This window comes from Schistocerca serialis, chromosome 3, assembly GCF_023864345.2.
Source record: "Schistocerca serialis cubense isolate TAMUIC-IGC-003099 chromosome 3, iqSchSeri2.2, whole genome shotgun sequence".
In the NCBI taxonomy this organism is placed as follows: Eukaryota; Metazoa; Arthropoda; class Insecta; order Orthoptera; family Acrididae; genus Schistocerca; species Schistocerca serialis.
Window position 1 is genome coordinate 906,898,136 of NC_064640.1, and position 22,101 is coordinate 906,920,236.

The window sequence follows — 22,101 nt, forward strand, 5'->3', positions numbered from 1 at the left end:
TGAAAATTGGCTATTCCTAAATTTTGAAAAACACACTTCATTTAGTTCTGTACTACAAATGTACCAACAAATTATGTAGCACATGGGGAGGATTCAGTAAATAGGGTAGAGTGCTTCAAATTGAACAGGAAGAAGCATATTAATGAAATTCTCAAAAAATTAAGTTTAGCTACTTTTCCTCTTAGTATAATTGATAATCTTAGAAAGAAACATATTAACTTCCCGACATATTTTGCGTATTTCCACTCGATAATGTCTTACGGCATAATTTTCTGCGGGAACTCTTCATTCAGAAAGAAAGCACTGATTGCAAAAAAGCGAGCGGTAAGAATAATATGTGGTGTCCACCCATGGATGTCATATAGGTACCGCTACAAGGAGCTACGCATTTTAACTGCATCGTAACAATACATATATTCGGTAACTAAATTCGTCATAAATAATTCATCACAATTTCAGAAGAATTGTGATGTCAATATCTCTGCAACACTAGAGGGGAAAAATGTCCTTTATTACCAAATATTAATGCTGTCAGTGCCTCAGAAAGGAGTTCAGTAGGCGGCCAAAAGATTTTTCATCGCTTGCCTACTAACACAAAATGTCTAACAGATAGCGAAGCAAGTTTAAAATCTAATTTAAAACCATTTCTCCTGCACAGCTCCCTCTATTCCACTGACAAATTTCTGCTTAGAAACTGACAGCCAGGAACATAAGGTGTAGTTGCATGAATATGGCTATAAAAATTAATGTGTTGATTAATGTTAAAGTTAATCATGTACACACATCTTGTAAACTGACTCGTCCCACATAATTTCGCTAAAAGAACTCCCCAATGACGTAAGGAACATGTAACAACTAACTTATTAACAAATTAGGGGACCAGGCAGTCAAATCAACAATCCGTACTGTGGGAGAGCAAGTCTGCTGTTAGCGCTATAGTGATATGCTGATTCATTTTATGCACCGAGAGAGGGCATTGCCCTCCGACCCCGCTTCCCCCCTCCCTCATTACTAGAGCCTGCCTGCGAATGTATCCTAGGTTTGTTGGTTAACTACTGTGTAGTACCAATTCATAAAAAATGTGATTATTTGACACATACATAAAAAGTAGTGTAATGTGTTCATTCGTACACCAGAACAAAGTATTCTAGCTTTGAAGCCAGTAAAACCAATCATTTATAATAAAATCGTGTTCTTTCATAATGTTGAATCTCCCCAAAATACAGAAGCTACTGATCTCAAGTTTTAACATGTGTATTTGAGCAGCCTATGTCAATATCATCCCGAAACTTATCTTTTAATGCTTTCAGTACTTTCGATGTTATTAAGTACAGTATATTTTCGCGGTAAAAAAAGTAAAACAGTAGAGATTATCACTACTTTCAGTAGAACTTATGGTTTATAAATTTCAGCACCATTTTATTAATAATATGATAAAATTGAACCAATTTTCATGTCTGTGATTGGAATATTCTAAAATTCAAACAGTACTGAATCGGCACTTTCGGAAAAGAAAGTGCAAGCAGCTTCGTATGAAAAATTACCGATGTTTATTGGAGTTGAAGATTCTGAATAATTCCACCGTATATAAAAGACTTCCCTGTAATATGGGAAAATATGGTATTATCTTAGATTCCCATTTGGAAGAACTACTTACAAGGAAACATAAAAAACTTGAACTCATAATTTATAGAGGAAAAGGAGGTATTTGCAAGTTATGAAACCCAGCAATCGATCCCGAGCAAAAATTTGTGCCATAATTCTGATAATACGGAGTTATAACCTCCTGGAAGTACATCTTTTAAACTTTCTTGCGCAAAGCTTGTTTGTCACTCGCTCCGCCACAGTGTAGCCGCCTAATGCCCTCCCCCCCCCCCCCCCCCCCCGCTTCAGACCGAGCGCGAATTACTGTTCCGTGGAGTGGCAACCAGAGCCCTCCCATTCGCGGGATGTTGAAGGAGATGGCAGAGGAGAGGGGAGGTGGACTCATCAGCCCAAAACGATCTTTGCGAGAACACATGTTATTCTACGAAAAAATGTACTAAGTCTTTTGAGTACGTAATACGTCAACCTCACTCGTGTATATGTTCAGTACTAGTTTAACAATACTCCCGTATTGAATTCTGCAGCCACATATACGCTACAAAATCATAATGAATAAACCTAAGCAACTGTAGAATAGCTATGAAATGAAGTTAATGATTTTAGGTTTCAAAGCATCTCCTACAAATGTACTTCATTTTAACAGTGCCAGCTTTACGATCAAAGAAAATAGCACACAACTGCAGTGTTAATAATTAAATAGCGCTGCGCTACTTGTTTCATGAACGCTAATTGGTTTCATTCATTTATACTGCATTTTTGAATGGCAACACAAGAATGTTAAAAGCGAGGAGAACTGTGGTGCCAGCTGCAGGTTAGCAACCGCACACTTTGACACAATGAACAAAGCATGTCACCAACGTCAAAATAGTACTTCACAAACCTGTTACTCACTCCACTGTACAGTAATTCGCGCCGGGCGCTAGGCAGCTGCACTGGGGCAGAGCGTGTGACAAACAATCGGTGCGAGGTAAAATTTAAAAGCTGTACTTTCAGAGGTTCGTAACTGTTTAATATCAGAGTTATGGCCAGCCGGCTGTGGTGGCCGAACGGTTCTAGGCATTTCAAGTTTCAAATGGCTCTGAGCACTATGGGACTTAACATCTCAGGCATCAGTCCCCTAGAACTTAGAACTACTTAAACCTAACTAACCTAAGGACATCACACACATCCATGCCAGAGGCAGGATTCGAACCTGCGACCATAGCGGTCGCACGGTTCCAGACTGAAACCCTAGAGCCGCTAGGCCACCAGCGGCCGGCTAGGCCCTTCAGTCTGGAACCGCGTGACCGCAATGGTCGCAGGTTCGAATCCTGCCTCGGGCATGGATGTGTGTGATGTCCTTAGGTTAGTTAGGTTTACTTAGTTGTAAGTTCTAAGGGACTGATGACCTCAGATGTTAAGTCCCATAGTGCTCAGAGCCATTTGAACCATTTGAATTATGGCCCACACACTTCGCACTGGATCATTTGATAGAGCTCATTTCTTGTAAGTGTACTTTTTTGTCCTTAAAATATGAGGAGAAGTTGGCGACGTTTCCTTATTAGATTCCTGTACGACATGAGGAGACGTTCTTATCCTCTAGTAGTGGACTCACTAAGAGAATTTGGGACTTCCTTACGCCGTCCGCGCCAGAGGACAATCTTCGTGTCGTTCTCAAGCTATCAGTCTATGCCAGGCAGTCAATGCAATCACTACTGGTACGCACTAGCCGGCCGCGGTGGCCGAGCGGTTCTAGGCGCGTCAGTCCGAAACCGCGCGACCGCTACGGTCGCAGGTTCGAATCCTGCCTCGGTCATGGATGTGTGTTATGTCCTTAGGTTAGTTAGGTTTAAGTAGTTCTAAGTTCTAGGGAACTGATGACCTCAGATGTTAAGTAGCAAAGTGCACAGAGTCATTTGAACTATTTGATACGCACTAGTATGTTTTTGAGTCTTTTTCAAGGAAAATGAAATTATCGTGTGGCGTTGTTGGCCGGGAGGCCCCATCCGGGGAAGTTCGGACGCAGAGTGCAAGTCTTATTTCAGTCGACGCCACATAGGGCGGCTTGGGTGCCGGTGATGAGGGTGAAATGATAATGAGGACAACACAACACCCAGTCCACGAGCGGAGAAAATCTCCAACCTGGCCGGGAATCGAACCCGAGTCAGCTGCATAGTAGGCAAGCACATTACCAATCAGCTAATCAGGTGAGGAGATTTCTAGAAACAGATTCACAGTCTCAGGTATCCCAGACTTCACATAAGATTTTATGTGCCTCCAGCATGAGATGCTGATGGAAAATGGGGTATTAAATATTTCCACTTCATGGTTAGCAAATACACTTCCGGGAAAAAATATAGTACATTTGGAAAGAGGACATCAATTTTGATCCGATGACGGCATACGCCACCTGGGAGAAAGTTGATGTAGTGGTAACTACCAGAGCGCTATCTATGTCTACTCTTTAATAGGGAATGCTAACAACCAGAAGACTCACTGTGGTGCAGACGTGTGAAGCAAGCAGGCAACCATGCCACGGACACACACTCATGCTTCCTACAACCAAATGAGCGAGTTTGATAGGGGTCCAATTGTGGCCTTCCGTGTAGCAGAATGGTCATTTCGGAGAACTGCCACACAAGTTGGACCTGCTGCGCCATTTGTGTAACGATGCTGGTATCAGTGGTCAAGGGAAAATTCTCACATCCGTAGACGAGTTTCTGGACGCCCACGCAGCATAGAGTCCGCCCCGGGTAGCTGAGTGGTCGCCGGCACGGTAGCTCAGCGTGTTCGGTCAGAGGGTCAGCTGCCTCCTTTAATTAAAAAAAAAAACTGAGTGAATGGATCAATAACGAACTTCAATGGGCGTCAGGGGACGTCCGCCACGAACAATTACAACGAACTATAACGAACAAAATGAGATTTTAAAAAAAATGGTCAGCGCGAAAGACTGTCAATCCTACGGGCTCGGGTTCGATTCCTGACTGGGACGGAGATTTTTTCCGGTCAGGGACTGAGTGTTGTGTTGTCCTAATCATCATCATTTCATCCCCATCGACGCGCAGATCGCCGAAGTGGCGTCAACTCGAAAGACCTGCATCCGGCGAACGGTCTACCCGACATGATGCCCTAGCGACACGTCATTATTATACGCAGCATAGAAGCCCGTCAGGATTGTCGTCTTGTAAGGGCAATAGGGGCAGATCATGCAACTACCACAGCACAGATAAGAGGGCTTGTGAGCCCCGACGCTTCAACAGAAATTGTTGCGGACCACGTAGCATCGGGACTACCGGCACACGCACATCCTGCTCGTCTTCGACTGACGCCACAGCATGGATGTGCACGGCTCGACTGGTGTCATGAGAGGATCACTTGGATGATGGAACGGCGCTGTGGTCATCAGTGACGAAAGCAGATCGTGTCTGCATGGCTCTGAGCACTATGGGACTTAACAGCTATGGTCATCAGTCCCCTAGAACTTAGAACTACTTAAACCTAACTAACCTAAGGACAGCACATAAGACCCAGCCATCACGAGGCCGAGAAAATCCCTGACCCCGCCGGGAATCGAACCAGGGAACCCGGGCGTGGTAAGCGAGAACGCTACCGCACGACCACGAGATGCGGGCATCGTGTCTGCATGCAGGTGATGGTCGTTTGCGCATACAGCGCAGACCTGGTGATTGCTGTCTCGTAGAGTGCATTCCTCCAAGACACTGTGGCCCTATCTCAGGCCGTTTTGGTCTGGGGTGCGATAAGCCACACCTCACTTTCAGCTTTGGTGTTTCTGGAGGGGTCGCTGACCTGCCCTCGGTATTTTCAGAATGGTGTTGGACCCGTTCTTTTGCCATCCTTGCAACTTGAGGTTTGTGTGTTCTTCCAACAGGATAATGCTCGACCACACTCCGGCTGTGAAAATCAACGTGCTCTGCAGCAGTTGCAGTAACTTCTCCCGTCAACACAATCCCCGAACTTGTCTCCAACCGAGCACTTGTGGGATGCTGATAGGACGCGAAGTGGCTCGTGCGACTCGTCAACCAACTACTCTCACAGAACTACGTGAACAGGTCGAGCAGGCGTAACATAAAGTGTCCCAGGGCAGTAATCGCCATCTCTACGACCGGCTGGATGCCAGAGTCAGCGGCTGCATTGGCACCCGTGGGAGCTCTGCTGCGTACCAACATGGGTGTTTCAGCATGGGCCCATACCTGTTACCACAGAACCGCTTGTGTTACTGATCTGTAAACGTAATCATTTCATGTACTCCATAGCCGCGCGGGATTAGCCGAGCAGTCTGTGGCGCTGCAGTAATGGACTGTGCGGCTGATCCCGGCGGAGATTCGCGAGTCCTCCCTCGGGCATGTGTGTGTGTGTGTGTGTGTGTGTGTGTGTGTGTGTGTGTGTGTGTGTGTGTGTGTTTGTCCTTAAGATAATTTAGGTTAAGTAGAGTGTAAGCTTAAGGACTGATGACCCTAGCAGTAAAGTCCCATACGTTTTCACACACATTTGATTTGACACATGTACTCCACATGCGCTGTTGCAACAGCATATCTCGATCGAATTGGAAACATCTAAAAGAGTGTACTAGTTTTTTCCGGCAGTGTATAATGTTGAACTAACCTGTGAATAATTATTTCACTCATCAAAGTTGAACGCTGGAACAGTGTCAGACTTTCAACTCGGAAACGTGCCATGTGCTGCTTTAGTGTGCGTTATAACAATGATTGCTCACCATGAGGATGTTCAAAACTAAACATACTTCCGTTTTTCATTTCGAGCTTTATGTTACTTCTCGAAAAGCATAGCATATTAACAGTTAACTGAATGCAGGCAATGGTTTTGAGCAAATGGAGATGAGATGTCAACAAGTAGACTCAAGATTACAAGTAACACTTTTAAAATATTTTCAGGTTCCCAGGTAGATGCCGTGTTTCTTGACTTCCGCAAGGCGTTCGATACAGTTCCCCACAGCCGTTTAATGATCAAAGTAAGAGCATATGGACTATCAGACCAATTGTCTGATTGGATTGAAGAGTTCCTAGATAACAGAACGCAGCATGTCATTCTCAATGGAGAGAAGTCTTCCGAAGTAAGAGTGATTTCAGGTGTGCCGCAGGGGAGTGTCGCAGTACCGTTGCTATTCACAATATACACAAATGACCTTGTGGATAACATCGGAAGTTTACTGAGGCTTTTTGCGGATGATGTTGTGGTATATCGAGAGGTTGTAACAATGAAAAATTGTACTGAAATGCAGGAGGATCTGCATCGAATTGACACATGGTGCAGGGAATGGCAATTGAATCTCAATGCAGACAAGTGTAATGTGCTCCGAATACATAGAAAGATAGATCCCTTATCATTTAGCTACAAAATAGCAGGTCAGCAACTGGAAGCAGTTAATTCCATAAATTATCTGGGAGTACGCATTAGGAATGATTTAAAATGGAATGATCATATAAAGTTGATCGTCGGTAAAGCAGATGCCAGACTGAGATTCATTGGAAGAATCCTAAGGAAATGCAATCCGAAAACAAAGGAAGTAGGTTACAGTACACTTGTTCGCCCACTGCTTGAATACTGCTCAGCAGTGTGGGATCCGACGAGATAGGGTTGATGGAAGAGATAGAGAAGATCCAACGGAGAGCAGCGCGCTTCGTTGCAGTATCATTTATTAATCGCGAAAGCGTTACGGAGATGATAGATAAACTCCAGTGGAAGACTCTGCAGGAGAGACGCTCAAGGCTCGGTACGGGCTTTTGTTGAAGTTTCGAGAACATACCTTCACCGAGGAGTCAAGCAGCATATTGCTCCCTCCTACGCACATCTCGCGAAGAGACCATGAGGATAAAATATGACAGATTAGAGCCCACACAGAGGCATACCGACAATCCTTCTTTCCACGAACTATACGAGACTGGAATAGAAGGGAGAACCGATAGAGGTACTCAAGGTACCCTCCGCCACACACCGTCAGGTGGCTTGCGGAGTATGGATGTAGATGTAGATGTAGATGTAGAATTCCGCCCACACTCGTGAACTGCCTGTTCATCTAGTTGTCTACCTCGTGCTGACTGTAGCTGACTCTGAGATACCACTGATACAGGAAATGTTAATGTAATGTCACCCACATGCATTCTCCGCATCCTTATGACTCTAATACTGTCTGCCAACCACACACAAACCACATTCAGAACCGTTATATCCAAGGCTTCTGCTCGCATAAGCAGTTGCAGCACAAATGGCTGTTTCTTGGTGGCTTAACGTTTTTAGCACAAAACTATTGTGGGGTCATGCAATAGCGACCAGACAGGAAAGTCCTTTTTTCCTTTACTGATCTCGAATATCTCTTAATTGATGCAAGTCAGTGTGCATTATTACAGGTGTGTTACTTACAATTTGTCTTTAAAGACATGCAAGAAAAGCAAGTTCAGCACTACATAATTTATATAAATTAAGATGAAAGAAAACCATTGCAAATTGCAAAATATCAAAAAGATGTGACTGAGGCAGAGTGTAGTACAGATTTAATTATAGTACGTACTATTAAGAGTGTATCCATTCAAAAACAATAGTGAATGGCACAGATAGCTGTTTTTGCTGCTGTTGTGTAATACAGGAAACAATGACAATCACTTGCTTTTGGATCAGATTTATGAGGTTTTACTTGACGTACACCACGAAGTGATTTCTTGGGAATACTTGTGGAGAGTTGAGATGATAACTGGGAGCATTTAAACATTATTCAGCTTCCACTAACCACAAAATTGAAATATCAGGTTGACATTTTTCCCGAATTATTCAAATGATATGCATAGTTCCCACGAAACTAAACTACCACCTTGATCATGAACGATACCCTTTTATTCGCAACTAGCGACCCGCTATGGCTTCGCACGGTCATCACTGAATATGTAGGGCGGGACGACTTTTTTGGCACAGTTGTAATAAATTACGTACACAAGCCTTCCTCAAGAATCAGTCTGTCTATTAGTGAAACCCAAATCCATATGCCTACAGTGGTTCCTGAGATTAACCTCCACATACAGACAGGGAAATGCAACGGAGGCATTTATAATCTGTATAGATAGTTAATGAGACATTTTCTGCTGTGTGATCTTTACATGATAGTTCCATATGATACACTTTTGCCCGTATGTGGTACCTACAAACGGTTAGAGATTATTATCGTTAATATTGCCCTCTCCATTCAGTGGATTATAATGTAAAGTAGTAATCCTGCTACCCTTCCGTCTTTTCACTTTCAGTGAGTCATAATTAAAATGTGCAGTAAACAATGTTCCAAATCCTGAGAGATTTTTCAACAAAGTTTGGGCAATGTCACTGTGTACTTGATTTTGAATTCCTTTTAAATAACCGTTGTATGTTGTTTCTTACGTTATCCAAACGTTAAACTAAGTGTGATTAAGTGAACTATATGAAAATGGACGTGATGGACAAGTACAAAAATATTAGTGAGTTTTGTTTCACATGCATTTGATCGAGGTCGAAGACATATTTCTCATCCTATCATTTCGTCTTCCAGTTCTGGGGACATCAGAGACTATGAAGATTCAGACAGCTGTAGAAAGTTTAAGAAAGCTCAGTATGCCGAAGTGTTTGTACAGTTCGGATTGATGAGTTTGTTTAAATGCACTACTGCTCTGTGAATGTTTATGGACTCAGATGAGTTCTCCATCACTGAAAGACGAAACGCTAGGGAGAGGAATATATTTTGGACCACGGTTTAATGCCAATAAAACAATTAGCAAGATGGACGCAAATACCAGCCCCCCCTCCTCGCATTCTAAAAATACGATCATCAGAAAAACGTATCTGAAGTAGGGAGATAAACACAGCAACAACAGCTGAATAGCTTAATAGCAATTAAATAATGCTAGTTTTAATACATAATGCTACCTCAAATAAGAAGTGAAGTTAAAGGAAGAAAGACAGACTCAAAAGGAAAACGATAAAAGAAGATGTAAAGATATGGAAACTGTGGGTACACGAAAGAAAATGAAGTATAAACCTTTTTTTGTCCCATTAAAACTGTGTGATAAACTACAATTTTTACTGTGTTGCTGGTGATTATTTCCGAAAAATCAAAACACTTGCGGTATAATTAACGGCTTTAAGCAGTTTCTAAAAACACAATTTTCAAAACAGTAATTTAAGCTACTTTTACAAACGTACTGCAACAACGGCAATAATTTTTTTTTACCTTTTTAGGAGTTCCTTTTCAGTTCCAAGTGATTCAGATTCTTAGGTGGCTCTCATTTTCTGATTAAACGGATGATTCATCCAACTGCCATAATAGATTAAGGTTTGTGAAAGGAGTATGTTGCACGGAAGTAAAATTGTTTTACATCGCACTGGAAATTACATGATGTTGCCGCGTACACAATTTTTCGTCACTAGTAAATGGTGCCTATCAAAATAAACAGACAGCAAGAAAGGAAGGCGTGAAAGGTTATTCACGATAACTACCCGATAGGCACAGGACACGTCTAGATGCCCACTCTTACGCTGCTGAAATGAATAGTGTTCTAGTTGAGTATGTAGCTATAAAAACAAATGTAAACTACGAAAGCTAGAGGAAAAGCTATAATTTAACGTGAGACTGGTCGACAGCAATGAACAACGTACCATCAGTCAGATAGAAGCTCCGGATCTGGGCAATACCAGAGCAGACACAGTTTCTGCAGTAAAACTGAGTGGAGAGAGATGGCATCATGAGCCTATTCAAAAGTGGTTGGTCATCCAGTTGATTGTGCAGTTTGTGAGTCACAACTGATCCACTGAGCACGAATGCTGACATTATTGATGGAAGTATACTACACTCCTGGAAATGGAAAAAAGAACACATTGACACCGGTGTGTCAGACCCACCATACTTGCTCCGGACACTGCGAGAGGGCTGTACAAGCAATGATCACACGCACGGCACAGCGGACACACCAGGAACCGCGGTGTTGGCCGTCGAATGGCGCTAGCTGCGCAGCATTTGTGCACCGCCGCCGTCAGTGTCAGCCAGTTTGCCGTGGCATACGGAGCTCCATCGCAGTCTTTAACACTGGTAGCATGCCGCGACAGCGTGGACGTGAACCGTATGTGCAGTTGATGGACTTTGAGCGAGGGCGTATAGTGGGCATGCGGGAGGCCGGGTGGACGTACCGCCGAATTGCTCAACACGTGGGGCGTGAGATCTCCACAGTACATCGATGTTGTCGCCAGTGGTCGGCGGAAGGTGCACGTGCCCGTCGACCTGGGACCGGACCGCAGCGACACACGGATGCACGGCAAGACTGTAGGATCCTACGCAGTGCCGTAGGGGACCGCACCGCCACTTCCCAGCAAATTAGGGACACTGTTGCTCCTGGGGTATCGGCGAGGACCATTCGCAACCGTCTCCATGAAGCTGGGCTACGGTCCCGCACACCGTTAGGCCGTCTTCCGCTCACGCCCCAACATCGTGCAGCCCGCCTCCAGTGGTGTCGCGACAGGCGTGAATGGAGGGACGAATGGAGACGTGTCGTCTTCAGCGATGAGAGTCGCTTCTGCCTTGGTGCCAATGATGGTCGTATGCGTGTTTGGCGCCGTGCAGGTGAGCGCCACAATCAGGACTGCATACGACCGAGGCACACAGGGCCAACACCCGGCATCATGGTGTGGGGAGCGATCTCCTACACTGGCCGTACACCACTGGTGATCGTCGAGGGGACACTGAATAGTGCACGGTACATCCAAACCGTCATCGAACCCATCGTTCTACCATTCCTAGACCGGCAAGGGAACTTGCTGTTCCAACAGGACAATGCACGTCCGCATGTATCCCGTGCCACCCAACGTGCTCTAGAAGGTGTAAGTCAACTACCCTGGCCAGCAATATCTCCGGATCTGTCCCCCATTGAGCATGTTTGGGACTGGATGAAGCGTCGTCTCACGCGGTCTGCACGTCCAGCACGAACGCTGGTCCAACTGAGGCGCCAGGTGGAAATGGCATGGCAAGCCGTTCCACAGGACTACATCCAGCATCTCTACGATCGTCTCCATGGGAGAATAGCAGCCTGCATTGCTGCGAAAGGTGGATATACACTGTACTAGTGCCGACATTGTGCATGCTCTGTTGCCTGTGTCTATGTGCCTGTGGTTCTGTCAGTGTGATCATGTGATGTATCTGACCCCAGGAATGTGTCAATAAAGTTTCCCCTTCCTGGGACAATGAATTCACGGTGTTCTTATTTCAATTTCCAGGAGTGTATAACGCTAGCAACAAAGATCCGGATTGTGAGGGCTATGGTCTTTCCAGTTGTGATGTATGGATGTGAGACCTGGACCATTAGAAAGGCTGAACGGCGAAGAATTGACTCCTTCGAATTGTGGTGTTGGAGGAAACTTCTTAGAGTTCCATGGACTGCAAAGAGAACCAACAGATCAATATTGGAGCAAATTAAACCAGATTTCTCCCTGGAAGGTCTAATGTTAAAACAAAAGCTGACCTACTTTGGACACACAATGCGAAGGCATGCCTCGCTGGAAAATACATTAATGCTGGGGAAGATCGAAGGAACTAGAAGAAGAGGACGTCAGAGGATGAGATGGATCGATGGCATCACAGAAGCAATGTGTTCCAACCTGGAAGGTCTACGGGAGAAAGTGCAAGACAGGAAAAAGTGGCGTGATTTGGTTCATGGGGTCACGAAGAGTCGGAACCGACTAAACGAATAGAGAGAGAGAGAGTCGTAGATATTGCTATAATCGCACTATTTCACTCCCATTTACGGAGCTTGTTAGCACTTGATGTTAGGTTGGCGCCATTAAAATGCATTGTGGTAATCGCTGCTGCTTGCTGGATCGCTTCTGTGTCTCGATGCTAATGCTGGCTCTAAATCTGGTTGTCTAGGGGTAAAAAGATTGATGTGCTTTTGATGATAAATAATGAGCGAAACCAACAAATATTTAAACTTCAAATATTTATTACTCTGGTGGCCATCTTAATTCCACTGTCCACCAAAGACAATGACACAATAAAAAGTAGCACTTCTTTTACATGTTCTTTGCAATGTTTATCCACCTCGAACAATAACATACATACACTTTACCAAAGTCACATTCAGACTCCGCTTCCGACCCTTCTTGCTGCTTGTATTTATAACCTTGTCAAAGAACTACTAAAAAGAGATACAGTTTATAAGTCACATGTACATCTGTTATCGTAATTTGTGCAGAAAAGTTATTAAGTTATATTGAGTGACACAATTTAACAGGTTATTAAAATGACAGACAGATTTGTTGACTTGACAGAATAATTCTTTGTTACAAAAAGGCCGTTTTTTAGAAGTTTGTCAATTGACTTCTCTAACTTGCATAAATATGTAAATAACATGAATTATTAAGAATTACATTGGTTTTCGTCTAAAATAGGAGTGTTTACGTGAGTACTAAGTGAAAACGGTCCTAGTGAATAAATAGGTTTTACTGGGTAATTTTTATTTAAGGAGATCCAAAATACGTAAGTTGGCCACTATTTTTCGCACTTCATATTAATTATTTAAGATGAACTTAGTGTTTTTACATGATGGCATTTGCTGTATCTGTGATCAGGTGATATTAACTTTTGTGTGGGTCAGTTATTCAGTATAATTTAATGAGTTGACTGTTTATGGAGACATGTTATTTAATCATCGTTAACACACACAATAACTTTTCTATAATCATAAATACTCGTCAAACTGGTTGAATTTGGAGGGTATCGCATACTTCGCTAAAGTAAAGCCTTTAATAGGTTCCGTTACACTAGACTCCACAAAGAATTTTCACTCTGCATGGAGTTTGCGTTGATTTTTAATTTCCTGGCCGATTAAAACCGTGTGATAGACGGAGCCTCGAACCTGGCACCTTTACTTTTTTCAAGCAAGTGTTCTAGCGACTGAATTATCCAAGTACTATCCGCGAGTCGGCCTCTCAGCTTCACTTCCTCCAATACTGCACTTCGTACCTTCTAAATTTCACAGAAGTTCCTCTGCATAATTTGCGCACTAGAACTACTGGATGAAAGGATACTGCGGATACATGGCTAAGCCACAGCATGGGGGACTGTTTCCACAGTGCATTTTCTCTCCGCAGCTGAGTGTGCGCTCATTTTAAACATCCTGGCAGATTAAAACTGTGTACAGGACCGAGAGGCAAACGTCTTAAGTTTGAGACCCGATCCGGCACACAGTTTCGACTCAGCTGGAATGCAGACGGAACTGGTTCTTAATGAGACGTTCATCAAAGGATATGTATTTCCTTTATACAGGCGATGTTGCTTCTTTATGAGGTACAACATTTAAGCTAACGTTTCAAAATATTTGGTGGAAATGGATGTATTCTGTAGCTCATTAAATATCGCTTTAAACCCCTAAATTATGGTCGTAAAATGTCAGACCTGTTAAAAGCAGTGGCTATGCCCGATCTCCGAGGTCTCCGTGACGTTATATTTCAGCAATATAAATGAAGACCGTACTGTTTCTCACACACCTCGATACAGAGAGTATTCTCCAGATCTCACATATCTGAAAACACCTGGTCATTGGTTGCCGAAAGACTGTCACGCCACCACTCGCATGTTACTCTCTGGCAGAGAATTAAGGCAGCATTGCATGACGTACTTGCATATGTCATCCAGTTGGGCTCGATGTCCAGCTGGGATAGCGCCTTTGCTGCTGCTTGTGGTGGCAACTTGCAGAGCGCTTCACAACAGTTTAAATTTTGTTGCATGCCATTTTCACGGTAATGCAATTTTAATAGTCAGCAGTGAATTATCAGCAGATCGACAATGGCGACGATGAACCCCGCACTGTTTTCCTGGAAAGGTACTAATATCTATGTTCAAATGTGTGTGAAATCTTATGGGACTTAACTGCTAAGGTCATCAGTCGCTAAGCTTACACACTACTTAACCTAAATTATTCTAAGGACAAACACACACACCCATGCTCGAGGGAGGACTCGAACCTTCGCCGGGACCAGCCGCACTACTAATATCTATGTCCCATCGAGGTGGTCCTGTGGTAAGTGGCTGGACTCGAATTCCGGAATAGAGGGCTTCAAATCTACCTCCGGTAATCTATAGTTAAGTTTTCCGAGGTTTCCCTAAACTAATCAAGACATTTGTTTTCTTTGAAAAGAACTCTGTTTTATTGTTTCCCCATCCTTATCCAGTGCGACGAGGTACTCGGTCTAACGATCTAGACGTTGATGGGACGATAAACCGCAATTTCTCCTACTACGTTTAACATATTTGGTTTCCCAATGTCTGACTCAGACCTGCCACTGACTTTTCAAGTGTATACCTGAATCATCAGTGTGTTTTTCGTGTGTATTGTGCAGTGTTCTGCTGGTGTTTCTGTGCATGAGCATGAAACGCAAATAAGGGAGGGAGTACAATATTGGGACGGAGAATAGTCCCCGCTCGTTATGTTATGCTACTTTCCCTTCGACATAATCTTTTCTGCAATACGGCATCAGATGTCCCTACTTCCAACAGAACAAGTAGTATCATCAAGCGCCAAGACATGAGGCAGCAGTACACTTATACCAGAGAAAATGCAGTTGGCGACTGTATCTGTTGTTACCGTTCGTAAAGAGGCTCCTAGCGCGTGAGTGCACACTCGCCGTCATGGATTTATGGGCTAAGAGTGAAAGTAAGTAATTTTCACACACCATGTAGATGTTTTATTTTGCGTTTAGCTTAACCGATGGAAGGAAGCAAGATAAGAGTTAACGTCCCGTCGACAACTTGGTTCATAGAAACAGTAGCTTAATCGCATGAGTTGTCTTTTCTTAAGTTGCCTCTTAGTGTGGTAGATAACACCGCGTAAAAACCAGCTCCCGGCTTTTGTTGGAGATTAGTAATACAGCTCTGTAAATTATCGATTTAACGAAAACACCACTGAATTTTCTCATCTTCGTGTGTAATGGACTAATTTCCCTCTTGTTCGTGAGCCGACCTCGCTTCGACTATGTCGAAAAAGCACTAGAAGAGGTGCTTCACTGTAGAGAAGATGAAATATTGCTCATAGCTTTTAAGGTACGCATTTTAGAGCTCATATTTAATGAATGATTTTTTTCCCTATCTTGGTCCATATTATCACCTCTCCAAAATTCTAAATACTTTTTATTAACACCATGTATATTCACAAATATTACAACTTGTTTTCCAGTGTAATTTCCGTTAGAGTTGCTAATGTATGCTGATTATCCTTCACTAATTAAAAAAGAAGTTGCTCATACAACGAAGAAAGTACAATTTCTGATTTAACCAGTATTTGGGGACGGGGTGTAGAGACAGACGAAATTCCCACAACATGGGAGTAATTATTATGAAGACGAGTTTCAGTCACACAGTCACGCACTGACAAGGCAAACACCGCATCGCACAACCCCCTTCCCTCCCCCATCAGATTTAGTGGCGAAATGGCCAAAAACTGAACACAGATCAAGCATGAAAACAGGAATAAGGTGTACTGAACTGTGAAAAAAGAAGCAAAACAGAAACAGCGAACGGTTCAAGCTCAACATGTGCAACATCGAGAGAATGACAGGAACTACACCGTCGTGGTTGTGTGGTCACGGTGTTGGAATGCAAAGCAGGAAATCCGTGTTCGAATCTCCCTCGCGCCCCACATCGCTTTTTCACAAAATTATAAACTTTTCATCCGTTCATTGACGTGTCTGTTCTCCTTGTGTAGTATTGGCAATTATCGTACTATAAATTGGCTATGGAACATGAGTCATGTCTTAAGAATATATTACCGTAGCAAGTAAACGTGATGAATAGTTGCAATGGGCGAGATGCCGCACAGACTTCTCACAGAAATGAAAACAACAAATAAACGGCTGTGAACTATGTTTCAGCAAAGGAATTCAAGTGTCAAACCTTCCAAAACTGAACGCAAGAGTCATAATATACGATGCTGTGTAGAATAAATAGGACGTATTTACGTCTGAAGGTCCCTTCATTACACGTCGCTGTTGCAAACGGACGTTACACCACGACACAGACAGAAATTTCAATACAGCGAACAGACACGTCAATGGCCGGACGGATAGTTCATAATTTTGTGGAAAAAAAGGGGACGCGAGGGAGGTTTGAACACAGACATCCCCCTTCGCAATCCAACGTCGTGACGACGTAACCACGATGCAGTTGCTATTCGGATTCGCTCCATGTTGTACATCTTGACCTTGGACCATACACTGGTTCTAATTTGCTTCTTTTTCCACACTTCAGTACACCTTCCTGTTTTCATGCTTGATCCTTGTTTAGTCTTTGACGGGTTCTCCACCGAGCCATCTGAGAGGGGTGCGGTGGGAAGTTTCTCTTGAGAGAAGAACATAGAACGCACTTTACTGCATTAAGTACAAGTTTCAACACATTTGACTATATGGAGATTAAATTTTAAGTAGAAAAGAAACAGCAACTACCGCAGGAGTTAAAGGAGGACTTTTAATATTGTATAGCTCGTAAGTGCGGATTTTTGAAGAACTACCTTTTTCGTTTTTGTATACTAGGTCGCTCAGAAATACTTTAAGTGAAACGCTGCGCAACCACAGTGTAAGCAGAGCTCAAAGGAATTGCCTATGAAGTAGGAAAGGGGAGGTTGGTCTCCCTAGGTGAGCTGTAAGCTGTTAACACTTTGCCGTCCGCACATCTCGTACAAATTTATTCGCTTGGCGCCGGTAGCGCTAATTCGGATTACTTGGCTTGTCGGCGGCCGCTTGTCACCTTTCCATTCATGACAAGCTTCAAACACATTGACTTTTGCGCGCTTTAATTTTTCCGGAAATCCTCTATTTCGCCGTGTTCCACAAACTCGAATTTTCTTTTCAAGTAACTTCTCTGCAAGTTCTACACTGTTACAATAATTATCCATGTAGAGGTGATGCCACTTTCCATAAGGAGGTGTCAATAGTTCCATCACTGTTTTTGCTAAAGGTTGTCCAGCGCCGGAATACATCTTGAATGAGGAAATGTTTCCCGTACTCGAATCACACAGCATCCGAATGAGTATGCCACATTTTGTAATTTTCGACTGATTGTAAACTTTGAAATTTAACTGTCCACTCTTCCATCAACTGAGATGTTTTGACTTCGATTAACCGTTTCTTTAAACATTTTGGAAAAATAATCAATCACGAATTGCACTATGAAAAGCCGGTCGGCATTATTCGGTTTATTACTGCTGTCGGAAAAATGTATAAATGATAATATTTGTCTAAATCGGTTGCGGAACATCGTTTTATCGGTGTGTCTATCAACGGATTCGTTGACCAATAATCATCAATCCTTGCTTTTTTTTACAGTTCCCATAAAGATAGCAAGCCCAAACCATTTTCTAAGTTCGGATCCCGTAACGTCGACAAATTTGGCATTTTCATAAAATCCAATTTCCTTCTGTTGCAATTTTGACTGTAATACTTGTTGGTTTCGTTGCTAATATGTTCAAATAGATCGTTTCAAATATATAATTCTACGATATCCACGACGCTCTGTGTATCTTTGGGAAATATGTGTGAACGCGTAGATCCTTCTAATTTATTATTGGTCCTCAGTAAATCATAGTGCGTCTTCTTCGTCTGATTCATTCGAATCAGTTGGCAATCGTAGCGTTCGCCGAATTCTTCTTGGACGTATTTCACTATCTTCCGACGATTCTGCTTCACTTTAATTAGTTTAATGTCCAATGTCTTCTGCCCAATCGGCCAAGTCGTCAAGAACGTCAGACAAGACTTCCGCGCATTCGTCGTAAATAATCGTATCACTTCTTTCGTCTGACATGATAAAAGTGCACAAGTTCTTATAAAAACAACAAACTTGTTGAAGTGTATAACTTATTGTTGCCTAAACAAACCACCAACCGAATGAAAAAGATACTAAAGTGCTGTCGCCGGCCACTGCGCGATACAATGCACACGACACCGCTGTAGTGTCGCCGGCCACTGAGTGATACTATGCAGACGACACCACTGTGGTGTCACCTGCCGTTGACCGCTATTTCGCGCACGACACCTCTGTGGTGGCCCCGGACAGTAAAGTGTTAAGTTACGGGCGACTTAGTTCCACTACGAACCCTTCGCGGGAGACATCTATCACGTTCCACCTATCGAAAGGACAGTTTCGGCAGCGTTAAGCAAAGAAAATAAATGCCCTAAGATAAATTTGTCACACACCATAGCTTTCCACTCTTAACGTCATAATGTATAGGATTGAAGAAAAGTGGGACACACAGGAAAAACGAAGCCGCACGGTAGCTCCTCGTCCGGCCTGAGACACGAGGCCTGAAAAACACACAACGCTGAAGAAAGCAAAGTCTGTTTTATAATACTGATAAACGTTGCACAATAACCAGTGATTTTGTTTACACATACGTTTAAAACAGTGATATTATGTGTGTTTCTTTCAAATGAGTACACTCGAATACAATAGTGATATCAAATATATTGTTTAAACGGACAACGGTCAATGAAATGCATCAGAGGGTAGGTAATTTATCCAGCAATTCTGTTCTTTCATTTTCAACAGCTGAAAAATGCGTGGCTAAATTGAAATGTGGCCATAAATCTCTTTATGGTGATTCACGTGAAGGCCATCCTTAACTTATATCGAAACACTGAGAAAGTGGACAATGTGAAATTAAACGACTGGTGATTAAATAGACATACCATAAGAATAAGTGCGGCACGGTTTGCACGAAGAATTAACTACGGAATGCTTAGAAGGAAGCTAGATACTGCATTTTCCGAATAATAATCAAATGGCAAAGCGAAAGGATGTTTCACCTGTCACTGGAATGTTTTTACAATAGTCGAACCGAGTATGTTCACCAATTTGTTATAGCGAATTTGACGTGGGTTTCCCAGTTCAAAAAATAAAATATTATTAAAATTAGACGAGAGTTCGAGATCTGTACTTTCTTTATTTTTTAAATGACATTTCTTCTGCTAAAAGTATTAGTCCGATGAAACCACAAAGATAATTTACTTCCTTTTCTGAACTGCCAGTAATAACATAACCTTCCAAAAAGAACTCCACGGAAGAGCTTGCGGCTGCCTGTACTGATCACAACTGTTGGTCAAGAGTTTCATCTCGACGCAACAGACGACGACTATAAGCCATCATCATCCTGATTCTTGGAGCACCCGTCCAGTCGGTCGCAATGATTTTCGGAGCTAAATATCTTCTATAACCCGAGTGAACACACTGCAGTAACAACAGCGGTGTGACCGCTGCTAATGCATTACATGACGTGAGGAACATGGACCTATGTAATCTGTGGTGTCACCGCCAGACACCACACTTGCTAGGTCGTAGCAAATGACGTAGGTCAAGGCTATGCTAACTATCGTCTCGGCAAATGAGAGCGTATTTTGTCAGTGAACCATCGCTAGCAAAGTCGGCTGTACAACTGGGGCGAGTGTTAGGAAGTCTCTCTAGACCTGCCGTGTGGCGGCGCTCGGTCTGCAATCACTGATAGTGGCGACACGCGGGTCCGACGTATACTAACGAACCGCGGCCGATTTAAAGGCTACCACCTAGCAAGTGTGGTGTCTGGCGGTGACACCACATAATCCATCATTGCCAATAAATTTTACCTAAGATTAAAATGGTATGGTTCATAAGGTCTTGATGTTTTTGTTTGGCACGTTGTCACGCCAAAAGTGTATTTATCGATTGTCATGTTTTGATATCCTAGTATTTTCTGGTGTTGACATACACCGAAGAGCAAAACCATCACGACCACCTGTTTGATAGCTTTTTTGTCTGTCTTTGTAACGACACATATCACTGATTTTGCGTATCAGGGATCCGACAGTTTGTTGGTAGGTTTGGTTGGTTGGTTGGTTTGGGGAAGGAGACCAGACAGCGTGGTCATCGGTCTCATCGGATTAGGGAAGGATGGGGAAGGAGGTCGGCCGTACCCTTTCAGAGGAACCATCCCGGCATTTGCCTGGAGTGATTTAGGGAAATCACGGAAAACCTAAATCAGGATGGCCGGACGCGGAATTGAATCGTCGTCGTCCCGAATGCGAGTCCAGTGCCTAACCACTGCGCCACCTCGCTCGGTATGTGCAAGGGATTAGCGTAAAGGAAAAGAGGAAAAATTGCTGAATAAATTCCACTGTACCTGCTTTCTGTTTTTATCTTGACTCCGTTAGAGAATGGCTGCAGCCACATGAATGTACGGCACGAACGTGTTGTCCGAAACTGACACATTGCTCCACTTTCAGCTTGTTTCTAGGGCGAAAATGTTGCACAAGCTTTACTGGAGCCAGGGAAGGTGTCAAACATTCAATATTGTGAAAGCTTTCCCGAAGCCTTGCGTATAAACATGTGGAAAGGATGACCAGTTTTCATTTATAAACGTCGCATTGTAGCCTCCTCTGCGTTGGTAGGTTTGCGGAGTTATGTGGCATTACATATCTACCCATCGGTCATGTAATTCGCGTAAATAACGGGCCGCTGACTGGCGTACGCGGTGATGGCACCCGATAGCGACCCAGATGGGCTCAAATGGTTCAAATGGCTCTGAGCACTAAGGGACTTAACATCTGAGGTCATCTGTTCCCTAGGACTTAGAACTACTTAAACCTAACTAACCTAAGGACATCACGCACATCCATGCCCGAGGCAGGATTCGAACTTGCGACCGTAGCAGTCGTGCGGTTCCAGGCTGAAGCGCCTAGAACCGCTCGGCCACAGCGGCTGGCTAACCCAAATGAGTTCCATAGGATTTGCATCAGGCGAATTTGGTCACCGAGAGATCAACGTGAGTTCACTATAACGCTCCTCAAACCAATGTAGCACGGTTCTGGTTCCTAGACATGGACAATTATACTGCTGAAAGATGACACTGCCGTCTGGGAAGACATGAAGCATAAATGGGTGCAGATGATTCGCATATCTCAGCGTCTCTTCGATTACTGCAACAGGTCCCATGCAAACGCAGTAGAATGTCTCCTATAGCATAATACTCCTCCCAACAGTCAGCGTGCGTGGCGCGCTGCACTTTCCTAGCCGACGTTCACCTCGATGACGGCGTTCGTGGAGACGACTATCGACCTAGTGTACCAAAAATGTGATTCATCCGAAGAGCCGACACGTTTCCGTTGATTGACCGGCCGGCCGAGGTGGCAGAGCGTTTCTAGGCGCTACAATCTAGAACCGCGCGACCGCTACGGTCGCAGGTTCGAATCCTGCCTCGGGCATGGATGTGTGTTCTGTCCTTAGGTTAGTTAGGTTTAACTAGTTCTAAGTTCTAGGGGACTGATGACCTTAGAAGTTAAGTCCCACAGTGCTCAGAGGCATTTGAAGCGTTGATTGACGGTCGTATCCCGATGGTCCCGCGCCCACTGCAGTCGTAACTGACGTAAATTTCATCTCCGTTCTCAACTCCCACTGTCAACAAAGCATTAAGTTACGTCCGTACTGCAGGTACAATGGGTGTTCAGCACTGAACTCGTCGA